Source organism: Pseudorasbora parva, chromosome 14 (genome assembly GCF_024679245.1).
Source record: "Pseudorasbora parva isolate DD20220531a chromosome 14, ASM2467924v1, whole genome shotgun sequence".
NCBI lineage: Eukaryota > Metazoa > Chordata > Actinopteri > Cypriniformes > Gobionidae > Pseudorasbora > Pseudorasbora parva.
Window position 1 is genome coordinate 2,702,464 of NC_090185.1, and position 23,651 is coordinate 2,726,114.

Here is a 23,651-nt window from a genome sequence, read left to right on the forward strand (position 1 = left end):
TGATCTCAGCATCAGTCTCTCTCTACCTCTGGAGGTGGAATATCAGGATAAAAACACCTACAGCTGTGTGCTGAACAATCCCATCAGCCACCAGACTCAACATCTGGACATCACTCAACTCTGTCACACATGTTCAGGTACGGCAGCAACGCTGATATTAGTTGATGTCAGCGCTGATATTAGCGTTTATTGACTGAGCTGATCTCAGTTTGATGTTTTTATTCCTCAGTCCACTATTGTGGTCCCACTGAAGCTGTGATCCGATTGGTCCTCGCTGCTCTGGTGGGCGTGGCTACTGTCATGATTGTGGTTTATGACATCAGATCCAGAAGAGCTGAACGAGATCAAGCTCATATTCACACATCAGGTACATGATTGATGATGTCATCTCTCACAAACTGATTTTGCATATATTAATATTGGTTTAGATTTATTAATTTATGGCTTCATATGTTCATCTTTTTCAGGAAGTGCTTGAATCTAAAGCAGAACGCTGAACTTTAAAGATTCTTCAAGTGTGTTTTTGTCATCATAAATACTGATGATTATTTGAGCTCCTGTAAAATGTTATCACCATTTTATTTCTATTTTTTAAAATTCTCTCTACAACTGTCTTAACTATCCTTTTATTTTTAATTCTTACACATGGTATTCTTTTTTCTTATGTAAAGCACTTTGAATTGGCATTGTGTATGAAATGTGCTATATAAATAATCTTCTGCTCTCTTTCAGTGTCAGATTTTTAAAATATTATTTGTAAATGTTTACATTATTACTAGCTCATTCATTTTCTAGTTGTTTTTCTATCTACAATAATAGACAAACAACATCTTTAACCTGAGAAAATACTGATTTGGGACTCATTATAATATACTTTGAGATCATAGTGAAATCCATAAACACAACATATCGGTGCTCCATTTCCTCCATCAGGCGATTGATAAAGTCTTTAAATCTCTAGTGTGATTTGTCTCTGTGTCTCATCTGCGGAGCAACAGCTCCTCCTAGTGGCTCTCCCTGAACTGGCATGTTATCAGGAGTTATTTGCTCAGTAAAGTTGCAGGTCATATAATTAGAATATCATCAAAAAGTTGATTTATTTCACTAATTCCATTCAAAAAATGAAACTTGTATATTATATTCATTCGTTACACACAGACTGATATATTTCAAATGTTTAATTTTGATTATTATAACTGACAACTAAGGAAAATAAGAATATTACTGAAGACCAATACAAAGAAAGATTTTTTAGAAATTTGCCCAACTGAAAAGTATGAACATGAAAAGTATGAGCACTCAATACTCAGTTGTGTCTCCTTTAGCCTGAATTACTGCAGCGATGCGGCGTGGCGTGGAGTCGATCAGTGTGTGGCTCGGCTCAGGTGTTATGAGAGCCCAGGTTGCTCTGACAGTGGCCTTCAGCTCTTCTGCATTGTTGGGTCTGGCATATCTCATCTTCCTCTTCACAATACCCCAGAGATTTATTAAGGTCAGGCGAGTTTGCTGGCCAATTAAGAACAGGGATACAATGTTCCTCAAACCAGGTACTGGTTGCTTTGGCACTGTGCGCAGGTGCCAAGTCCTGTTGGAAAATGAAATCTGCATCAGAACACACAATGGACCAACACCAGCAGATGCCATGGCACCCCAAACCATCACTGACTGTGGAAACTTTACACTGGACCTCAAGCAAAGTGGATTGTGTGCCTCTCCTCTCTTCCTCCAGACTCTGGGATGATGATTTTACTATTTACTATTACTATTTAATCAGAGAACATAACTTTGGACCACTCAGCAGTTATTTTTGTCTTAAGCCCAGATGATACGCTTATTCCTTTACGCTTCAGCTTTGCATTAACCCCCATGGAACCATCAGCTTGAGTGATATACAGATTTAAGACACTTAGTAGTGTCTTCTGGACAGTGGTAACATGTAAACGTGCGTTGAATCCTGGACATCTACTGTTGCTTGGCTATGAGGATGAATGTCTCTCGGCAGTGAGGTCCATAACAACTAGAACTTAAATCCTTGGTAATCTGAAAGAAAAAAGAGAAGAAACAGCAGCCAGAAGTTGAACAGTAATTTTTTGATACTTACAATGGGGGAGTTTTAGGCTTGGATGCCAACCGAACCTAGCCCCGCCCACAACATTTTTAGGTCGAGCATTTCGGTCTGGCCTTGCTCCATAGAGGAGTAATTATCCCCGAACAGAAACTGTTCAGACCAATGAAATCATCAGGGCGGGCTTTAGACGATGATGGACAGATGATCAACAGTAACGTAATCATGCACGTCATCAAAGGGGCTTGGATTATATTTTATTGAATCCAAAAACGGAGAGCTTTTTTGTACATGCATTCACCTTCACAATGGCCCTCATTTATCAAAAGTGCGTAAACCAAATTTCCAACGTACACCTTGCGTACACCCAAACCAACGGTGACTTTGAGATGTATCAATATGGACGTTGGCGTACGGCACGCTCAAATCCTACGCCAGCTCAGGAGGTGGTGTACACACGTTTGAGTTAGTGGGAAAATGCACAGAAAAACAATTCCTAACACCACAAAACTCACTGACAAGATATGCTATATGACCCACTGTAAAAACCACAACAACAACATTCAGTGTTTATTTTTGTGCAACATGAACGTCAATGTTTAATTTGTGTGACTTTACCAAAGCGTTATGATTTGTAGGCATATGTATTCCTCCAGTCGCGAGCCTGTGAGCTTTACCTGATGCTTCAGGCCCGCCTGGCCCGGCAGCTGCGCACGGACTGGGACTAAAATAATTCAGACTGACAAAATAATAAAAACGACATTCTTCTTCTAAATAACAAGCGTCATTAAGAATAATAATCATAATAATAATAATAAGAATCTTACAAATTGTCATGTAATTATTAATGTGAATGAATGGTACTCCACATCACATCATCATCACTATTGTACACCCCAATACATGTGCCGTGATACGAAATTAAATGCTAATTGTTTCAAAACGTGCTGTAAAATAATGCATTGTGATGGTCATTTATCATCCAAAGAGCTATTTAAACTGCTGGAGTGCGCTTCTCAACCTCCACATTATTAAGAGTAGCCTACTCGTAATTCGGGTCCATATTTTGTTTTTGTAGGTGCCTTTAATCCCACTCTTTAAACTCCCAAATAAAACAATTTCGGATTTTTTTCCCACTTACCTGGTGATGGTCTCGATGGGCGCGTCTCAATCACCTCACTAGTTCAGTAGTCAGGGCACTGATCAGGGAGTCAGCCCATTGACTTATGTCCTAATCAGTGCCCTGACTAGTGGACTAGTGAGACGATTGAGCGCGCCCGATCTCCACGTCGGAGAAGTTTCGCTTCTTTGCCGTCTTCTGTTTGTCCATGGCGTAAAATGAGGGCGTGGGAGAGGCGGAGACTTGAATATATAGGGGCATGTTATTCTAATGACGATCGTTTTCAGCCGCTGCATTTATCAAGGGCAGGTATTGCGTACGCCTGGATTGCAGAGGTGAGCACAGCTTCATAAATCAGGCGGTGAGAGGACTGTAAGCATAATCTTACGCCAACATATACACCAGTTTCTACGCAAGATTGATAAATGATGGCCTTTTTCTCTCAGAAATGATGATCATGTTGAGTAAGTACTCTGTGTATCATTAAATTATTTTATTTTTTTACAACACCGGCAAAGATCGTGTATTCCAGCCTGATTTCAGCGTGCGTGCAGACAGGGTTGCCAAGTTTTTACAACAAAACCCGCCAACTACTAGCCCTAAACAATAGCTTCTCGGGGGGTTCTCCGGGGGGAAAATGGCATTTGGGGGTTAAATGTGTGTTCTTTTGGCAAGGTTGCCTGCTAAAATTCGCACTAATGGGTCTATATCACATAATAGTCTCTCCAACCCGCGGACATAGAAAACAACCCACGGGGGAAAAACGCGGACTTGGCAACACAGTGCAGTTGAGCCCTGTCTGTTGACATTTGACAGTGCTTCGCTTCGTTGCTCTGATTGGTTGTAGGTCTGTCCAATTGATGTCTTTTCTGGTTCGGTTGAAACACGCCTCATAATCACAGCCCAATGGAGCAGTTTCAGACTCATATTCTAACTAGACTTGAGTATGACCACGTCAGGCTAGGGAAGGGTGGGTTGCGAGCAGTTTAAGCGTCCTTTCCGAGCAGAAATGCCACATATATATGTCCGCGGTCATATAGGAGAAGGGTAGTGATTGGACGATTTGACAGATGACCGAGTCAGCTTGCCTACATGGCCTGACTGAACTTCACTGCGCTTGATTATAGAGTTAAGCTATGAGGATTGTTGTGTAAGCTCATCATACTTGAACATTCAGGATACATTGATCCAGGCCTCGACACTTCTCAGTTTCTTCAGAAGAAAACACCAAGTTAACTTTCAAAAAGAGCTGTTTTACTCAGATTTGCCAAAACACCACAGTCTGCGATCAATAAACAGAGATCTTGTTATAAACGCGAGTATTTCTCATCAAATTTTCCAAACACCTCATCTCTCTGGTAAGCAAAGGCAGATTTCTCTAATTTTGTTTATAATGCAGGCAAACATTATAAATGTTCTTGACTGGTTTCGGGGTCATGGATGTTGCAATGGTTTCTTCTTTGTGTTATCTGCACAGAAATGTGGTTTGATCTGTTGGGTGGATAAACAGCTTCTGCTGGAGGTTTGTGGAGCGTTTAGGTAAACTCCTGCACATGCGCTTTAAGAGTGCACGCTTTCACTGCGTGATTATGATGCAGTTTGAATTCCCCCAATGAAAGATATGACGATAACATCTGGATGACTTTTCATATCTTTTATACTTATGTCGTAAGAGTGCTGTTTTTCTGAACATCAGCAAGATTGCAAATGTGATATCGATTTTATGCAACAGTTCAACATAATAAAATTATATTAGGTTACATTTTAAACACAATATTGCCTGTTTTTAGTCAATCAGACTGTTACCAATCAAATGAAATCAGCATCAAGAGATCCATGTTTGTGGGGCACAGAAGCTCTGTCTAAAGTGGTATTTAGACACATTAGACTGTTTAATGCAGCTCATAATGCTGTATTAATATTGTAAATTATGTAATCAGTAGAAATCAAACAATCTGTAACTGCAGTATTCCCACATATAAGAAACATTTTACTCACATAAGTGTGTTGCTTCATTCCTGTTGGATCCAATATAAAAGGCACAGCATCGTTTTTTAATCTCATTCTGTCTGCAAATCCAGTCTCTTGTTTAAAATCGAATCCGTGGTGAAATGAAGCAAACAAAAAACAACCAATGTCTCACCCACATGAGCTGGATCTTCATTAAAAATACAGGCACTGCACATTATTTTGTAATCTTCAACGGCATGTTTATTGCTTGGTTGCTCGATCCTGTTTAGCTCCACATAGGCCAATGTTATTTATATTACATCATGCGCAAATCGTTGGGCGGGGCTACATAATTAGCCACTTAAACTCCGAGGACCCTGTACAGGGTCGGAAATGACATCGTCATGTATTTACTTTCCATTTTAAATGTCTGTGGAGGAGCTCTGACCTTATATGTGGTACCATTTGAAAGTTTTGAGTCTCTACTTTCTGGAGATATGCATCACTTTGGCATTTGTTTTACACAAAATAATGTATTCACACTAAATTACTCTGATGTCATTTCCACCTGGATTTGGCCGACCCAAATTGAAAAGCCTCCCATACACACATGCAGTGGTCAAAGTTCAAAATGCTGTTGTCATTTTACAGGAAACCCTTTATAGTTACATAAAACACTGCTAAAAGTGATAAACATGTAAGTATATGTTGTGTAAGCTGCTATAACCCCCCCAAAAATTAGGAGCTTTTTGATTTTTTTTAATATAAATTCATTTTTGAAAGTGTGTAACTCAGGCCCTGTGTGCTCTAGGACCCTGCAGACACTTTGGGCTGCTTCCAGCATATATAATTAATTTAATGACACTGGAATATTGCATTTATATCACTGTATATGGTGGTGGGAGGAGGAGGGGGTAAGGGGAGGGGCTAAAAAAGGGGTCATCCTGACCCATTTGAGTAAATCTGGCATACAACATGACACAGACAAACTTCTTTTTTTCCACTATTTTCTGTAATTTAGTGGAAATAGCCCAAACTGTCTGCAGGGTCCTAGAGCACACAGGGCCTGAGTTGCACACTTTCAAAAATGAATTTATGGGGGAAAAAATCAAAAAGCGCCTACTTTTTTGGGGGGGTTATTACAGCTTAGACAACATATACTTACATGTTTATAACTTTTAGCAGTGTTTTATGTAACTCTAAAGGGTTTCCTGTAAAATGACACCAACATTTTGAACCTAGACCACTGTATGTGTGTATGGGAGGCTTTTCAATTTGGGTCGGCCAAATCCAGGCGGAAATCCCAAAAAATGGCCCTGAGTGTAAGAGGTTAGGCGTTCTTCGTCTTCCGTTTTGCTTTTCTCTGGCAACAAAGGGAGGCAAATTCGCAGATCCCTCATTAATGAGCCAGCTGTAAATAAATGCTTTTATTTTACTAACAAGAACGTTTTCAGATCCTTTCCTCTTTTCAGAAACTTACAGGATATCCTTATATTACCATGACTCAATGGAAAGTTGATTTCTCAATTCATGACCCCTTTAACAAAATCTAAACAAAATCTCAAAACAGAATTTACCAATATTGCACAGCTCTAGTCAGAGGTCACAGCACTAAATAACACAACAGTAGATCCAGATATCTAATCCAATATTTCACTCTTCTGATATTAGTTTTCATTCAGGGCCAGAATTCATTTGAAAACGTAAGATCAGCAAAAGCGTGTTGATTTCCGTGATGTTAAAGGAGACGGATGTGTGAGTGGAAACTTACTGAGGTTAGGGGAGGATTCACACACAACCAGATAAATATCACAGTTCAGTGTTTCAGATCAATCTGAGGGTTAGCAGCCATTTTAAGAGTCGCTATCGTGGGCTTTTCAGTGCACCGATGAAGAAAATGTTCCTCAAATTACTTTTGCTCTGTTTGTGGCGTCTGGTTGGTGAGTTTTAAATGTGTTTTTATGGCTTCAGTTGCTTCTGTTCTGTATCATGTGATAAATTACTGGTTAAATGAGTTGAAGAAGATTAACATTCACTGTTAGTGTCAGCAACGGTGGCTGTAGTGAAGCGCACGACTCGGGAAATAACTCAAAGAACCGTCTTTAATCTAATAATCCACACAACACACAGGAGAATCATGAGGAGAAACACAACCACGTAACGTAGACGATACCGGACGATGAACTGAACAGAACTCAGGTTTAAATAACAGGGAGATCATGGGAAGAACAGAAACAGGTCTGGGATTAATGAACTAATGATAGACAGGGTTCGTACAGGTGCTGGAAATCCTGGAAAACGCTTGATTTTTAATGTGGTGTTTTCAAGGTTTGGAAAGTGCTTGTATTTTGGATAAAGTCCATAAACCTTCCTCAAATTATAATAGATTGCTTTTATAATTTGTATATGACAATAGTTCACTTTTTAAATAAAATAAGTCAGAAAGGCCTAATTGCTTTTGGCCTTTTCATAAAAAGTTATTTCTGCTCGAGCCGCTCTGATTGTGCACGAGTGAAGCTACAGATGAACAGACAACATGCCGGAAGGTCTTATTTTTGGCTTGGAAAAAGATAAGAAACAAATCATGGTTGAAACGAGGACCAAAGTCTGCAAAAAGGACATTCATCTTTTCACCATGAGGGAGTCGGCGCTTTCGAGCCACGTAAAAGGTAAGCCGTGGGGAATTTTCATCACACTTTAAGTTTGTTTAAGCTAGCTTACAAATGATAGTCAGCTTTTGGGAGGGATGTAAAATAAGTTTATTTAGCCGACAGCCAATGAAGAGAGTAAATGTCACTGAATGTTGATGAACTGAACCTGGAGTTATTCAGCCGCTCATGAACAGATAAAGCTCATGCCTGAACACTAGGAATCACACATGAACTGTGCAGTTGCTGTTCTGTCTCCGTGAGCTCCACCGCACACGATAGCTTTATTGGTTTTGTTCTGCGCTCGTACACAGAGAGTTTGTGTCTGTTTCTTCCTGCCTCTGTCTGTTACTGCAGTCCATGATTCGTTCATTTCCATATCAAACCCTAAACCTTTAACTGTTATAGAGTATAGTAATAGATGTAGAGACAGTGAACGCAGTGTGACCTTCAGCACTACATTACCCAGAATCCTCCCTGCTCCCCCACCTGCAGGCATTCTTCTATCACCTCATCACCCCAGCACCAGATAGATGTTCTTCTGTTTCATTCTCTGTTTGTTTGTCTATGTAGGCTATGGTTGAGCTTCTTCATTTGCCTGTATATGGATTTACTAAAGACAGTTTATCGTCATCTTCCTCGTTGTGCGTGATTGACAGCCAGCTGTGACATGATGATGGATTATTATATCCGTTTAAAAGAGCATCTTAAGTAGGAAGAGACTCGTGAAGGACACCAGCTGGACAGACACAGAATTACACCTAAACTTCACAGTTAGGATCCTTGATGTAGATTGGCTGCTTCTACGCTTATGTTTAATATATTATTTAATTAGTAATTAACTTAATATAAAGCATATTTTAAAATAAAAATTAGGAACATAACATAATTTAAATAAAACTACGCATATGTAGCTGGTAGAGTTATAAAATAAAGAAAGAAATACCAAGAGGTAACATTGTCCTCTTCATAACCCTCCTCTTATTCATCAGTCTCAACTGTCTGAACCCCAGATGTTGTTCTTTATATTTTTGACTGCATTGCATAATTAGGACTACACAATAACACATAATAATTAGTTACTTTTACAGTCTTGTTCAAAATAATAGCAGTACAATGTGAGTAACCAGAATAATCATGGTTTTTAGTATATTTTTTATTGCTACGTGGCAAACAAGTTACCAGTAGGTTCAGTAGATTGTCAGACAACAAACAAGACCCAGCATTCATGATATGCACGCTCTTAAGGCTGTGCAATTGGGCAATTAGTTGAATTAGTTGAAAGGGGTGTGTTAAAAAAATAGCAGTGTGGCATTCAATCACTGAGGTCATCAATTTTGTGAAGAAACAGGTGTGAATCAGGTGGCCCCTATTTAAGGATGAAGCCAACACTTGTTGAACATGCATTTGAAAGCTGAGGAAAATGGGTCGTTCAAGACATTGTTCAGAAGAACAGCGTACTTTGATTAAAAAGTTGATTAGAGAGGGGAAAACCTATAAAGAGGTGCAAAAAATGAGGCTGTTCAGCTAAAATGATCTCCAATGCCTTAAAATGGAGAGCAAAACCAGAGAGACATGGAAGAAAACGGAAGACAACCATCAAAATGGATAGAAGAATAACCAGAATGGCAAAGGCTCAGCCAATGATCACCTCCAGGATGATCAAAGACAGTCTGGAGTTACCTGTAAGTACTGTGACAGTTAGAAGACGTCTGTGTGAAGCTAATCTATTTTCAAGAATCCCCCGCAAAGTCCCTCTGTTAAAAAAAAGTCATGTGCAGAAGAGGTTACAATTTGCCAAAGAACACATCAACTGGCCTAAAGAGAAATGGAGGAACATTTTGTGGACTGATGAGAGTAAAATTGTTCTTTTTGGGTCCAAGGGCCACAGGCAGTTTGTGAGACGACCCCCAAACTCTGAATTCAAGCCACAGTACACAGTGAAGACAGTGAAGCATGGAGGTGCAAGCATCATGATATGGGCATGTTTCTCCTACTATGGTGTTGGGCCTATTTATCGCATACCAGGGATCATGGATCAGTTTGCATATGTTAAAATACTTGAAGAGGTCATGTTGCCCTATGCTGAAGAGGACATGCCCTTGAAACGGTTGTTTCAACAAGACAATGACCCAAAACACACTAGTAAACGGGCAAAGTCTTGGTTCCAAACCAACAAAATTAATGTTATGGAGTGGCCAGCCCAATCTCCAGACCTTAATCCAATTGAGAACTTGTGGGGTGATATCAAAAATGCTGTTTCTGAAGCAAAACCAAGAAATGTGAATGAATTGTGGAATGTTGTTAAAGAATCATGGAGTGGAATAACAGCTGAGAGGTGCCACAAGTTGGTTGACTCCATGCCACACAGATGTCAAGCAGTTTTAAAAAACTGTGGTCATATAACTAAATATTAGTTTAGTGATTCACAGGATTGCTAAATCCCAGAAAAAAAAATGTTTGTACAAAATAGTTTTGAGTTTGTACAGTCAAAGGTAGACACTGCTATTTTTTTGAACACACCCCTTTCAACTAATTGCCCAATTGCACAGCCTTAAGAGCGTGCATATCATGAATGCTGGGTCTCATTTGTTTTCTGACAATCTACTGAACCTACTGGTAACTTGTTTGCCACGTAGCAATAAAAAATATACTAAAAACCTTGATTATTCTGGTTAGTCACATTGTACTGCTATTATTTTGAACAAGACTGTATATAGCTTTTGATAACATATTCCTCCTGTTTTTGGTGTTATTCTTTAGGGAAGAAGCATGAAGATCTGATGAGAAGACTTCTGCATTGGGGATTTTGTTCAGCACAAGCAACGTCCTCATCCTCCAGAATCTCCCTCTACCATCCCCAGGTTTATCTCATCCTCATCCTCCAGCAGTTAATTGGGAATCATGTTCAGCAAAACAGTGCAGATTTAATTATAATTTAATTTAACTTATATGGCGGTTTGGATTTGACCGTTTCCTTATAAAGGTCCAGAATTTTTTTTAGAAATCGAAGAACCAAATCAGCCAGAGATCAGTTATCACGATTAGAAGATCTGGGATCTGTCAAATCATCTCAGATGTATTAAGCGAGGTATGAAGAACGGACCCCAGGTTTATCTCATCCACACGTCATCCAGAAACTCCACAGGCACCATCAAATCATGAGTTAGCTCTAATCCAACACCTAAAGCTGAAATATGCTGGCTGACACAAAGCTGTAACCAGCCTCTATTCCTATAAATCATGTTGTCAGAGTCTGCGTCTGTTCATGTTTTGTGTTTTTTGATTTAGCTTTGCTGTTGTGGTCTAGTTTTTGCTGTTAGTTTGTTATTGGTTTAGTTCTCCTCCATTTCCTGCCTTTTTGTCTCTAATGCCTGGCTCACACTACAGGAGTTTTTGGCCGATTTATGCCCGATTTTCCCCTCCCGAGACTCGGAGAAAAAATCTTTTCCAGGACTCGATCGGATCCGATGTTCGGTGCAGATTATCTGGTAATGTGAGGCGTTCACAGATCAAATCTTGCACCTCTCGATCTGCTCTCACGCAAATCGGGCTCGCCCCGATCATATCAAACATATTTGATATTTATCGGGATGAGCAAGATTGTAATAACGTCAGTACTGTCACAATAGGCAACAAGTCTACGACAAGACGGACTGTTTGCTGTAGCTCTGAGAGAGAGAGAGAGAGAGAGAGAGAGAGAGAGAGAGAGAGAGAGAGAGAGAGAGAGAGAGAGAGAATATCAGCATTTCTTGCTTTTCATTTGACAGCACAAATCTTACGTTAACAGGTGACGATCGCTTTTGAACTAGGCAACGGTAAACAACGGTAAACATTCTAGCACACTAGTGTGACCTAGCGCTCATGCAGTGTTCACCTCAAATACTCAGAAATAAGAAAACAATAAATGACAGTCGCTTGAACGTTCCTTCATTTTATTCTCGGTCACATGCGTAATAAATAGCCTGAAAAACCCGCTACACTCCAGTACAATAAGTGTGCATGCTCCACCTTTATACGGCAAGCCCCGAGGGGAAAAATACATTGCAAACACACAACGAGCACCAGAACGACAGGATCAAATAAGATCAATAAAATTACCTCCATTTCTCGCTGAAGAACTGACAATCCATGTTGAGCCCGTCTCCCCAACCATTTTCTAATCCACACTGTTTTATTCTCACGCTTTTGTTTTTTTCCACAACAAATGATCATTATTGATACAGCAAGTTTTCATGTTACAGTAGGCCTTTCCATTTTGTTTTCCCGCTTACGATCTGCTGCGTAGATCATGTGACGCACTTCCTCTTGCATGATAATCGTAATATTTTATAGTGTGTAATGCTCTTCAATCAAATCTTGTAGTGTGAGGAAATCTGTGTGCTGCAAACAGATTTTACACTCGGATAGGATTTTAAAACTCCTGTAGTGTGAGCCAGGCATAAGGTTACTAATGGTTTGATTGAATGGTCACAGGTGTTTCACGGTTCTTTGGTTTGTTCTGTCTCTTTAAGCCCTGTTTCTCTTTCAGTTCAGTGTCAGTTCTACATTGTGTTCAGTTAGGTTGTTAAAGTTGTGTGTATGGTTCCAGAGTTGTCTGTAAATAAATACTAAAAATGCTTGTGTTTAGATCCTGCATTCTTCCTTCCTTCCTCCATTGATGTGATTGGTTGTCTCTGCCAATGGGGCTGTTGTTGTTGTTCTGGTTTATGATATCTGGGGCCTGGACCATGATGGTAGTTTAACAAACTCTGAGTTACAGGATTAGTTTAGAGTTGTTTTAAGTCTTTTTTGGTCCCATGATGCTGATCATCAGCTTTCTCTTTCAACTCAGGCTTTGATCCTGAGTTCAGAAGTTTAGCTGTGACATCAGCAGTGAACAGCCAATCACACGCTCTGACATCAGCAGAGAACGACAAATCACACGCTGTGACATCAACAGAGAACAGCCAATCACAGGCTCTGACATCAGGAGAGAACGGCCAATCACAAGCTGTGACATCAGCAGAGAACAGCCAATCACAGGCTCTGACATCAGCAGGGAACAGCCAATCACAGGCTCTGACATCAGCAGAGAACAGCCAATCACATGCTGTGACATAAGCTTGTTGGCATCCTGCATCTGAGTATTTACTTAGTTGTGGAACAGCAGCGCCGGCTGTGGCTGAATAAGCCGATGCGGGAGCTGCAGCTCCTGCCGCACTCGCTGCAAGTGTAGTCCTTGGTGGGTACTATGGGGGGAGCAGTGGTAGGCTGGGTTCTTTTCTGTTTGCGGCTCTTCCTTTCCTCGCGCTGGATCTCTCTCTTCTCCTCAGCCTGCTTGACGCCAGTTATGACATTTGCACGCCAGCTAGAGCGGTTCGGAAGTTGCTGTTTCGAGATCTGCTGGGTTGATGTTGCATGACTTCAGATCCCTCTTACAGACATCCTTGTAGCGCAGGGCGGGTCGACCGGTTGGCCGTGTACCGGTGGCGAGCTCGCCATAGAGGATGTCCTTTGGAATGCGGCCATCGTCCATTCTGCATACGTGTCCGAGCCAGCGCAGGCGCCTCTGGGAAAGTGTGGCGAACATACTTAACATGCCTGCTTGGGCCAAAGCATCTGCGTTGGAGACGCGATCCTGCCAGATAATGCCAAGGAGTCGCCTGAGGTTGCGCATGTGGAAAGAGTTCAGTCTTCGTTCTTGGTGCGTGTATAGGGTCCAAGCCTCACTGCCGTACTGAAGGGTGCTCAGCACGCACGCTTGGTACACCTTCATCTTTGTGTTGAGGGTCAGCATGGGGTTGTCCCACACACGCTTCCCTAGGCGGGCCATGGTGGTTGCTGCTTTGCCTATCCTCACGTTAAGTTCGGCATCCAGGGATAGGTTGCTGGAGATTGTAGACCCGAGGTATGTGAACTTGTCCACCACCTCCAGGGTGTGATCGCCGATGGTAATTATGGGAGTGGTGCTGACATCCTGACCCATGATGTTGGTCTTCTTGAGGCTGATGGTGAGGCCAAACTCTGTGCATGCCTCCGAGAAGAGGGTGATGTGTCGCTGAAGGGTGGCTTCCGTGTGAGCAGTGAGGGCGGCGTCATCCGCAAAGAGCATCTCCCGGATGAGGACCTTGCACACCTTGGTCTTCGCTCTGAGGCGGGTAAGGTTTTATAGGTTCCCGTCGCTTCGTGTGTGAAGGAAGATGCCATTTTCGGACTCGCTGAATGTGTAGCGCAGGAGCAGAGAGAAGAATATGCCGAAAAGTGTCTGGGCTAGGACACACCCCTGTTTCACGCCGCTCTTGATTGGGAAGGGGTCCGATGATGCTCCGTCGTACTGAACAGTGCCAGACATGTTGTCGTGGAATGACTCGACAATCTTCAGAAGCTTGGGGGGGGGCATCCAATCTTATGGAGGAGGGCAAAGAGGTATGTCAAATGCCTTGGTCAGGTCGATGAAGGCAAGGTACAGGGGACGTTGCTGTTCACGGCACTTTTCCTGCAGCTGCCTGAGGGAGAACACCATGTCGATGGTTGAACGCTTGGCCCGGAACCCACACTGTGACTCGGGATACACGCGGTCAGCAAGTACCTGCAGGCGGTTGAGGACAACCCTGGCGAAGGCCTTTCCCACGATGCTGAGGAGAGATCCCACGATAATTGTTACAGTCACTGCGGTCGCCCTTTTTCTTGTAGAGCGTGACGATCCTCGCATCCCACATGTCTTGGGGTATCATTCCCTCTTCCCAGCACTGTAGCAAAAGCTCATGGAGATGTCCAATGAGGGAGCTCTCTTTTGGGGCCCTCACAACCTCTGGTGGGATTCCGTCACTGCCTGGTGCTTTCCCGCAGGACAGCGAGTCAATGGCCTTACTGAGCTCTTCGATGGTGGGTGGCGAGTCGAGTTCTTCCATGATGGGCAGTGGGGTGGTGTTCTCCATGGCTGTGTCAGTGACGACATTCTCTCTAGAGTACAGTTCCCCATAGTTCTCAACCTATCTCTCCATCTGCTCACCACGGTCCTTGATGATGTCGCCAGAGGTGGACTTGAGGGGTGCGATCTTGATAACACTTGGTCCAAGTGCTTTCTTCATCCCCTCGTACATGGCACGGGTGTTTCCACAGTCTGCAGAGGTCTGTTTGTCATTGAAAGCTTCAGCCAGTAGTCGTTGGCGCACCTACGGGCAACCCTCTTGGTGTTGTTGCGGGCTTCTCTGTAGGCGGCCAGTGTTTTCTCGCAGGGCTTCCTCTTGTACTTGAGAAGCGCAGCACCCTTGGCGGCTAAGGCAGGCTCCATCTCTTCTATCCCAGCCTCGAACCAGTCCTCGTTCTTCCTGGGTCTCTTTCCCAAGGTGTCTAAAGCGGCCTGGTATATGGCATCACGGATAAAGTCCCAGCGTGCTGTGGCGCTATCTGTGGGGCAGTCTTCCAGGGTCTTGTCAATGACCTCAGCGAAGCGTTCACACAGCCTAGGCTTTGAGGTTTTGGCCGTGTCGATGCCAGATAGGCCCTTTTGCCTAGAGCGGTGGGTCCGTCTGGGTCGGAGACGCACCATGCTGCCGACCAGGGAGTGATCGGTGTCACAGTCGGCACTATGGTAACTGCGCGTGAGGAGCACATGATGACAAGGTCCAGCTGGTGCCAGTGCTTCGACCTGGGATGTCGCCAAGACACTCTGTGGTGGGGCTTGGTAGAATAGAAGGTGTTGGTGATGGCGAGATCATGAAAGGAGCAGAGCTCGAGTAGCCGATGTCCATTCTCGTTGAGCTTGTCGACGCCGAAGTGTCCGATGTAACGTGGCCAGGAGGTGTGGGCTGCACCTACCCGAGCGTTAAAATCTCCGAGCAAGAACAGGTTTTCCTTCGCTGGGATCTCTCTAATCCTTGTCTCAAGCTCCTCGTAGAATGCATCTTTGGCCTTAGCTGTAGAGCAGAGTGTGGGGGCGTAGACGCTAAAGATGTGTGTAGGTCCTGAAGAGGTAGTGAGGCGGAGTGAGAAGATGAACTCAGTTCCCTGTGAAGGAGGTTCGACTGATAACAGGAGGGAGTTGCGGACTGCGAAGCCAACCCCATAGAGTATGCGCTCTTCTGACTCCCGACCTTGCCAGATGAACGTATAGTCCTTCTCCTTAAGACTGCCACTCGAAGCGAGGCGTGTCTCCTGGAGGGTGGCGATGTTGATGTTCCGCTTGGCTAGCTCGCGGTCGATGATGGCGGTTTTCCTGGCGTCGTCTACTTGCTGGAGGTCGTCAGAAAGGCCAGGACACATTGTTCTGACGTTCCAGGTTGCCAGCCGCAGGGCTGGCGGTTTATTTTTTTTTTCTTTCGGTGTTTTCCTGGTGCTCAATTTTACAACAAGCCTGTCGATTTTGTCTAAGCTTCACGCACCCGATGAAGCAAGCAAGTTGTGGCGATGTAGTACCTTATTGCCCGGGGGCTGCCCAGGTTGAGGTGGGCGGTAACTTCCCAATGGAGTCAGAAGACTCCTCCCACCGTCAAGAGCAACCCCTAGCGCCCGGCTCTACGCCAAACGAGCCTGGACTTATCACTGGTGTCTGCTGCTCCCCGTGTTGAGTCTACGCTGAGACAGCGAAGCTGGAGTGACCTCTCCAGGTGCAGGCCTGGGCGAATAGTTTGCAGATCCTAGAGTGCCCAGTGCCAGGATCTCCCTCTCGGCGTTGCTGGGAAAATCCGGGGGAAAGGCAAGCCGATACGGCCGGTGCCAGCGCAGCTGCAGGAGGTGCCAGAAGGCATCACAAAGCTCAGCCAACTGCCTACGGCTCTCCATACCGGGTTTTCTATTTGGGTTACCTCCCATAGCCTTTGACCAACCAAGGCTGATCTGCAAGGCAGCAGGAAACTCGTGGAGGGCGGGGTCGTTCATTTCCCGTGCAGGTGCAAGGCATTTGCCCACTGCTCACAAGCAGAGAACAGCCAATCACACGCTGTGGAACTGAGATTCACTTCTCGCGAGACAAGCAGTGAGATTAGGCTTGTTTGAGATGCGCCTCGCCTGAAATAAAGGCTGCAGTGAGGGGAGTGAAGAAAGTGCAGACAAGCCGGACAGTTCTCTCTTCTCGTAGTGGATCAGACACCTGCGAGATCAGGTGTGTGTGTGAGATTACAGTTCTCTCTTCTCGTAGTGGATCAGACACCTGCGAGATCAGGTGTGTGTGTGAGATTACAGCTCTCTCTTCTCGTAGTGGATCAGACACCTGCGAGATCAGGTGTGTGTGTGAGATTACAGTTCTCTCTTCTCGTAGTGGATCAGACACCTGTGAGATCAGGTGTGTGTGTGAGATTACAGCTCGGATCAGACACCTGCGAGATCAGGTGTGTGTGTGTGAGATTACAGTTCTCTCTTCTCGTAGTGGATCAGACACCTGCGAGATCAGGTGTGTGTGTGTGTGTGTGTGTGTGAGATTACAGCTCTCTCTTCTAGTAGTGGATCAGACACCTGCGAGATCAGGTGTGTGTGTGTGTGTGAGAGAGAGAGATTACAGTTCTCTCTCCTCGTAGTGGATCAGACACCTGCGAGATCAGGTGTGTGTGTGTGTGAGATTACAGTTCTCTCTTCTCATAGTGGATCAGACACCTGCGAGATCAGGTGTGTGTGTGTGTGTGTGAGATTACAGTTCTCTCTTCTCGTAGTGGATCAGACACCTGCGAGATCAGGTGTGTGTGTGTGTGTGAGATTACAGTTCTCTCTTCTCGTATTGGATCAGACACCTGCGAGATCAGGTGGGCGTGTGTGTGTGAGAGATTACAGTTCTCTCTTCTAGTAGTGGATCAGACACCTGCGAGATCTGGTGTGTGTGTGTGTGTGTGTGTGTGTGTGTATGTATGTGTGTGAGAGTACAGTTCTCTCTTCTCGTAGTGGATCAGACACTTACGAGATCAGGTGTGTGTGTGTGTGTGTGTGTGTGTGTGTGTGTGTGTGTGTGTGTGTGTGTGAGATTACAGTTCTCTCTTCTTGTAGTGGATCAGACACCTGCGAGATCAGGTGTGTGTGTGTGTGTGTGTGAGATTACAGTTCTCTCTTCTTGTAGTGGATCAGACACCTGCGAGATCAGGTGTGTGTCTGTGTGTTTGTGTGTGAGATTACAGTTCTCTCTTCTCGTAGTGGATCAGACACCTGCGAGATCAGGTGTGTGTGTGTGTATGTGAGATCAGGTGTGGATATCGCGGGATTCACACTCGTGCGCTCTGTTGCTGATAAACTGGATGTAATTTAAGTTCTGTTGCTTTTATATGTAAATAAATATTATGAACAAGACACCCAAATATTTTGTTATTTATTTCCTTTCGAAAGGCCTGTTTATCAAGCATTTTTACTTTAATTAGACACGTTTTTATATATTTTTATTAATATGACAACACTCACATAACCCTCAGAAAGATCGCACTGTCCGAGAGTTTGGGAATATTCACACATAATTTATACACATTAAAACATCAGATCAGAGTTTTAAAATCAAATATTTAAAAAAACAACCTTACATCACGGTTGTTTAAAACAATGAGCATTGAGCTGTGTCGTCAGCGAGTCGTTTCCCATCATGCTTTTGGTCAGCGCAGTCGGTGGAGAGCAACTGCGCTCGACTGCAGAATCCGACACATCCGCCTTTCGCTCGCGAGAGATTTTTGACATACGTCAGCATGACGTCAGAGCAAGCCGGACTGCCCTCCGACACATTTCTAACCAGCATGCATCTCGCGCTGATCACCGGTGATCGGATCTGCGCAGATTTTGCTCATCTCAAACAAGCCTATAGACTGCTCTTTTCTTCGTGCTGTGTAAGTTTGTGATTGGCTGTTCACTGCTGCTGATGTCACATCACTGAACCGCAGCGTGTGATTGGCTGTTCACTGCTGATGTCACAGCGTGTGATTGGCTGTTCACTGCTGATGTCAGAGCGTTTGATTGGCTGTTCTCTGCTGATGTCACAGCTGAACTCCTGAACTCAGGATCAAAGCCTGAATAGATTGGTTTGGTTTTGTCAACTCTAAACTAATCCTGTAACCCTGAGTTTGTTAAACTACCATCATGGTCCAGGCCCCAGATCTATGGAGCCAGAATGGTGACTTTAAAATTTGGCATCACAATATTAAAATTGTCATTGAAAACAAAAGCAGAACTGAAAAAGGAAACATTGGCATTGAAACATTTGCATTGAAAACAGTTGTATTGGCATTGAAACAAGTATTGGCAATGAAAAAATAAAGTAATTAAAATCTTACAATTTTATTCTTTTATTGTATTGGGATTTATCTGTATTTTTCAATGACAATCTTCAGATTTTTTCTTCATGTCTCTCTTTTTCAGTGACAGATTTTTTTTACAATGTCAGTTTTTTTTCAATATCACTGATTTTCAGTTTCAACTTTCTGTCACTGTTTTGGCGTGGAGAGGGGCGGGGTCTGAGGGGAGGGGTAAGTAGAGCGTAGTTTGCATATTATTTGCATATAGGTATACTGAAGCAGTAGGCCGAGCCTAACCCGTCGTCAGCTCTGAAGCCTCTGGCATGACAAATGTCCAGTTTACCGGGAACTTCCAAGCCGCAAGTAAGTCTGTTTTTTTATCTGCCATTTACATGTTTATTCACGTGCAACCTGGCTGGTTTGCTTAACTTTTAACGGCCGTCATACTGTTTTTTTCCCCCGACGTCGACTGGAACATGTAAATTACTAGCCGTGTTGGCTAACTTAACTGTGGTTAATGCAGGGTCAAATATAAACACCGGTCACCATGCATATGCACCGAATAAGGCTAAAAGTCCAGTTTGGCAAATACATTAATTAACGTTTGGTGTCTGTCTGTATATACTTTTTGCTGCTAAGTATGAGTACATCACAACAGTGGCTAACAGTAACATAGCCTGTGACGTTAACACTGACATGATTATCAGCAAGGCGTCGGCTGTGTAAGTTACACTACTGACATCCCCAACCACACACACACACACACACACACACACAGGAGAGCCGCTAGTTCGGCTTAAACGCAGCGTTACACAGTAACTCCTAGGGCCGCGAATGTGCTTCTATCTGTATTTAATGGTGCTCATGTGACGGCACTGGATTCTGCTGTGCTGGTGTGATACTGCTGAACGTTTTGCGTTAGCACGTTTATGAGGTCTTGTGCAGCAGCAATAACACTGGCCACTAAATCCTAAAGAAAAAGAAAGGAGACATCACAGGGCTGGAGACTTAACGCTAACTACCATTAAATACAGATAAAAGCACACTTGCGGCCCTAGGAGTAACGTCTGTCTCCGGTGTGTGTGTGTGGTTGGGGATGTCAGTAGTGTAACGTAGCCTACACAGCCGACGACCTGCTGTTTATCATGTCAGTGTTAATGTCACAGGCTATGTTACTGTTAGCCACTGTTGTGATGTAGGCTACTCCTAGCAGCAAGTACCGACAGACACCTAACGTTAATTAATGTATTTGCCAAACCGGACTTTTAGCCTTGTTCGGTGCATATGGTGACCGGTGTTTATATTTGACCCTACATTAACCACAATTAAGTTAGCCAACACGGCTCATGTTAGTAATTGACATGTTTCAGTCGACGTCAGAAAAAACAAAACAGCATAACGGCCGTTAAAAGTTAAGCAAACCGGCCAGGTTGCACGTGAATAAACATGTAAATGGCAGATAAAAAAACAGACTTACTTGCGGCTTGGAAGTTCCCGGTAAACTGGACATTTGTCATGCCAGAGGCTTCAGAGCTGACGACGGGTTAGGCTCGGCCTACTGCTTCAGTATACCTATATGCAAATAATATGCAAACTACGCTCTACTTACCCCTCCCCTCAGACCCCGCCCCTCTCCACGCCAAAACAGTGACAGAAAGTTGAAACTGAAAATCAGTGACTTTGAAAAAAAACTGACATTGTAAAAAAAATCTGTCACTGAAAAAGAGTGACATGAAGAAAAAATCTGAAGATTGTCATTGAAAAATACAAATAAATCCCAATACAATAAAAGAATAAGATTGTAAGATTTAAATTTATTTTTTCATTGCCAATACTTGTTTCAATGCCAATGTTTCCTTTTTCAGTTCCACTTTTATTTTCAATGACAATTTTAATTTGTGATGCCAAATTTTAAAGTCATCATTCTGGCTCCATACAGATCCAGAAGAACTGGAAAAACATTTTAGTTTTAGTTCAATAATATAAATGTTCACTGAAGTTAAAAACATTTTATTTCAGCTATTTGTCAAGGAAACATTTCTCAATGAAGTTTAACTTGATATACTAAAATATCTAAAGCTGAAATAAAATGAATATAAACTACACAGGGCCTATAAAACCCCCAAAACTATTAACAATCACACAAACACAGAATTACTAAAACCTTAACTACAATGAAAATGGACAATATAAGAATAAAAACAGGCTCAAAACATTGATCAAAATATAATATTATCTCAATGATAGTAAAATAATATGATACACTGGTTTGAGTCTCACAGGAGCTCAAGATTTAAATGTTAGTTTAAGACTCACTAAAGTAACTTTGAGAAGAAAACCATCGAACAGGATTATTTCTGAAGCAATTTATCAGTCTTTTGTTGTCTTTTCATATTAATAATAACAATAATTAATGTGTTTTATGGCTTCAGTCGCTTCTGTAATAAATGACTGGTTAAAATTAAAACATTTCTTTAGGAGGGATTCGTGTGATGAGCGTGAACAGAGGAGATTCAGTCACTCTAGAGTCTGATCTCACTGAAGTGAAGAATGATGATGAGATTCAGTGGTGGTTTAGATTCACTAAAGGCGAAGGCACTGTAATCGCTGAAATCAATGTAACGGCCGACAGCTTCACTGTATATGATGATGTTCTTGATGGGAGATTCAGAGACAGACTGAAGCTGGACAATCAAACTGGATCTCTGACCATCACAAACATCACAATCAAACATACTGGACTTTATCAACTACAGATCAACAACTATGAGACGGTTCATTTCTTTCTCACTGTCATTGGTGAGTTAAAAACATTTACACCTGTTTTTTAATGACAAAGTTAAAATTGATTCATACAAAATTTTGTTTCTTTTTGCTGTTTTATGATATTGTTTATTTCAAATGTTGAACTATTTAATTTAATAAACCATTATAATCTGTTGATCTGAGACAAACCCTGTTTCTGTTTGTTCTGTGTGTTTGATGATTCAGTGTCAGTGACGGAGGGAGATTCAGTCGCTCTAGAGTCTGATCTCACTGAAGTGAAGGATGGTGATCTGATTCAGTGTCAGTGACGGAGGGAGATTCAGTCGCTCTAGAGTCTGTTCTCACTGAAGTGGAGGATGGTCATCGGATTCAGTGGCGGTTTGGAGATAAAGGCCCTGTAATCGCTGAAATCAATGTAACGGTCGACAGCTTCACTGTATATGATGATGTTCTTGATGGGAGATTCAGAGACAGACTGAAGCTGGACAATCAAACTGGATCTCTGACCATCACAAACATCACAATCAAACATGCTGGAGATTATCAACTACGGATCAACAATTACTGGCCTTCTTCTTATATCCATCTCTCTGTCTACGGTGAGTTAAATATCAGTTTCACATGTTTTATTTATTACAGTGAGATCTACAGAAGTATCTTATCATGAATAATTAGTTTAAATGACTAATTCTCTTACTGTTTTACATTAACAGCAGGTTTATATTGAACTTTCTGTTAAATAGTTTTAAATGTTCTACTTTTGATCATCTTGGTTCCTCTCGATGTTTCTTCCTCGTCTTCTTGAATATCTTCATTCATCCTCATTTCTCTTTATTCTCTGATGTTTTCCAGCTCGTCTGCCTGTTCCTGTCATCAGCAGTAACTCTTCTCAGTGTTCTTCATCATCTTCATCATCATCATCATCATATTGTTCATTGGTGTGTTCATCAGCGGTGAATGTGAGTCATGTGACTCTCTCCTGGTACAAAGGAAACAGTTTATTGTCCAACATCAGTGTGTCTGATCTCAGCATCAGTCTCTCTCTACCTCTGGAGGTGGAATATCAGGATAAAAACACCTACAGCTGTGTGCTGAACAATCCCATCAGCCACCAGACTCAACATCTGGACATCACTCAACTCTGTCACACATGTTCAGGTACGGCAGCAACGCTGATATTAGTTGATGTCAGCGCTGATATTAGCGTTTATTGACTGAGCTGATCTCAGTTTGATGTTTTTATTCCTCAGTCCACTGTTGTGGTCCCACTGAAGCTGTGATCCGATTGGTCCTCGCTGCTCTGGTGGGTGTGGCTACTGTCATGATTGTGGTTTATGACATCAGATCCAGAAGAGCTGAACGAGATCAAGCTCATATTCACACATCAGGTACATGATTGATGAGGTCATCTCTCACAAACTGATTTTGCATATATTAATATTGGTTTAGATTTATTAATTTATGGCTTCATATGTTCATCTTTTTCAGGAAGTGCTTGAATCTAAAGCAGAACGCTGAACTTTAAAGATTCTTCAAGTGTGTTTTTGTCATCATAAATACTGATGATTATTTGAGCTTCTGCTCTCTTTCAGTGTCAGATTTTTAAAATCTTATTTGTAAGTTTATATTTCTCTCTGATACAACAATGATATAAAATAATAAAGAGTCACACAGATCTCACTTTAATACTGCTGACGGATCTAAAGGTTTTCAACAACAACCTGTGTTGTATTTGAAGAAAGCAACCTTACATTGGTGTTTTTTTATTTTCTTTGTTTTGTTTTATATTAATTTCATTAGTCATTCATGTATTCAGATTATTATGATCTGATTTACTTCACTTATCATTTAATAATGTTATCATTATTGTTAATTTTTGTCACTTTGTGTGTTCTATGACTTATTGTCCTCATTTGCTTGCT

General features: G+C 42.4%; 1 pseudogene; it reads left to right on the forward strand.

The window, feature by feature from the left end:
- Positions 1–23,125, forward strand: part of LOC137040697 (carcinoembryonic antigen-related cell adhesion molecule 5-like) — a 48,003-nt pseudogene extending 24,878 nt beyond the window's left edge.
- Positions 23,126–23,651: the final 526 nt, after the last annotated feature.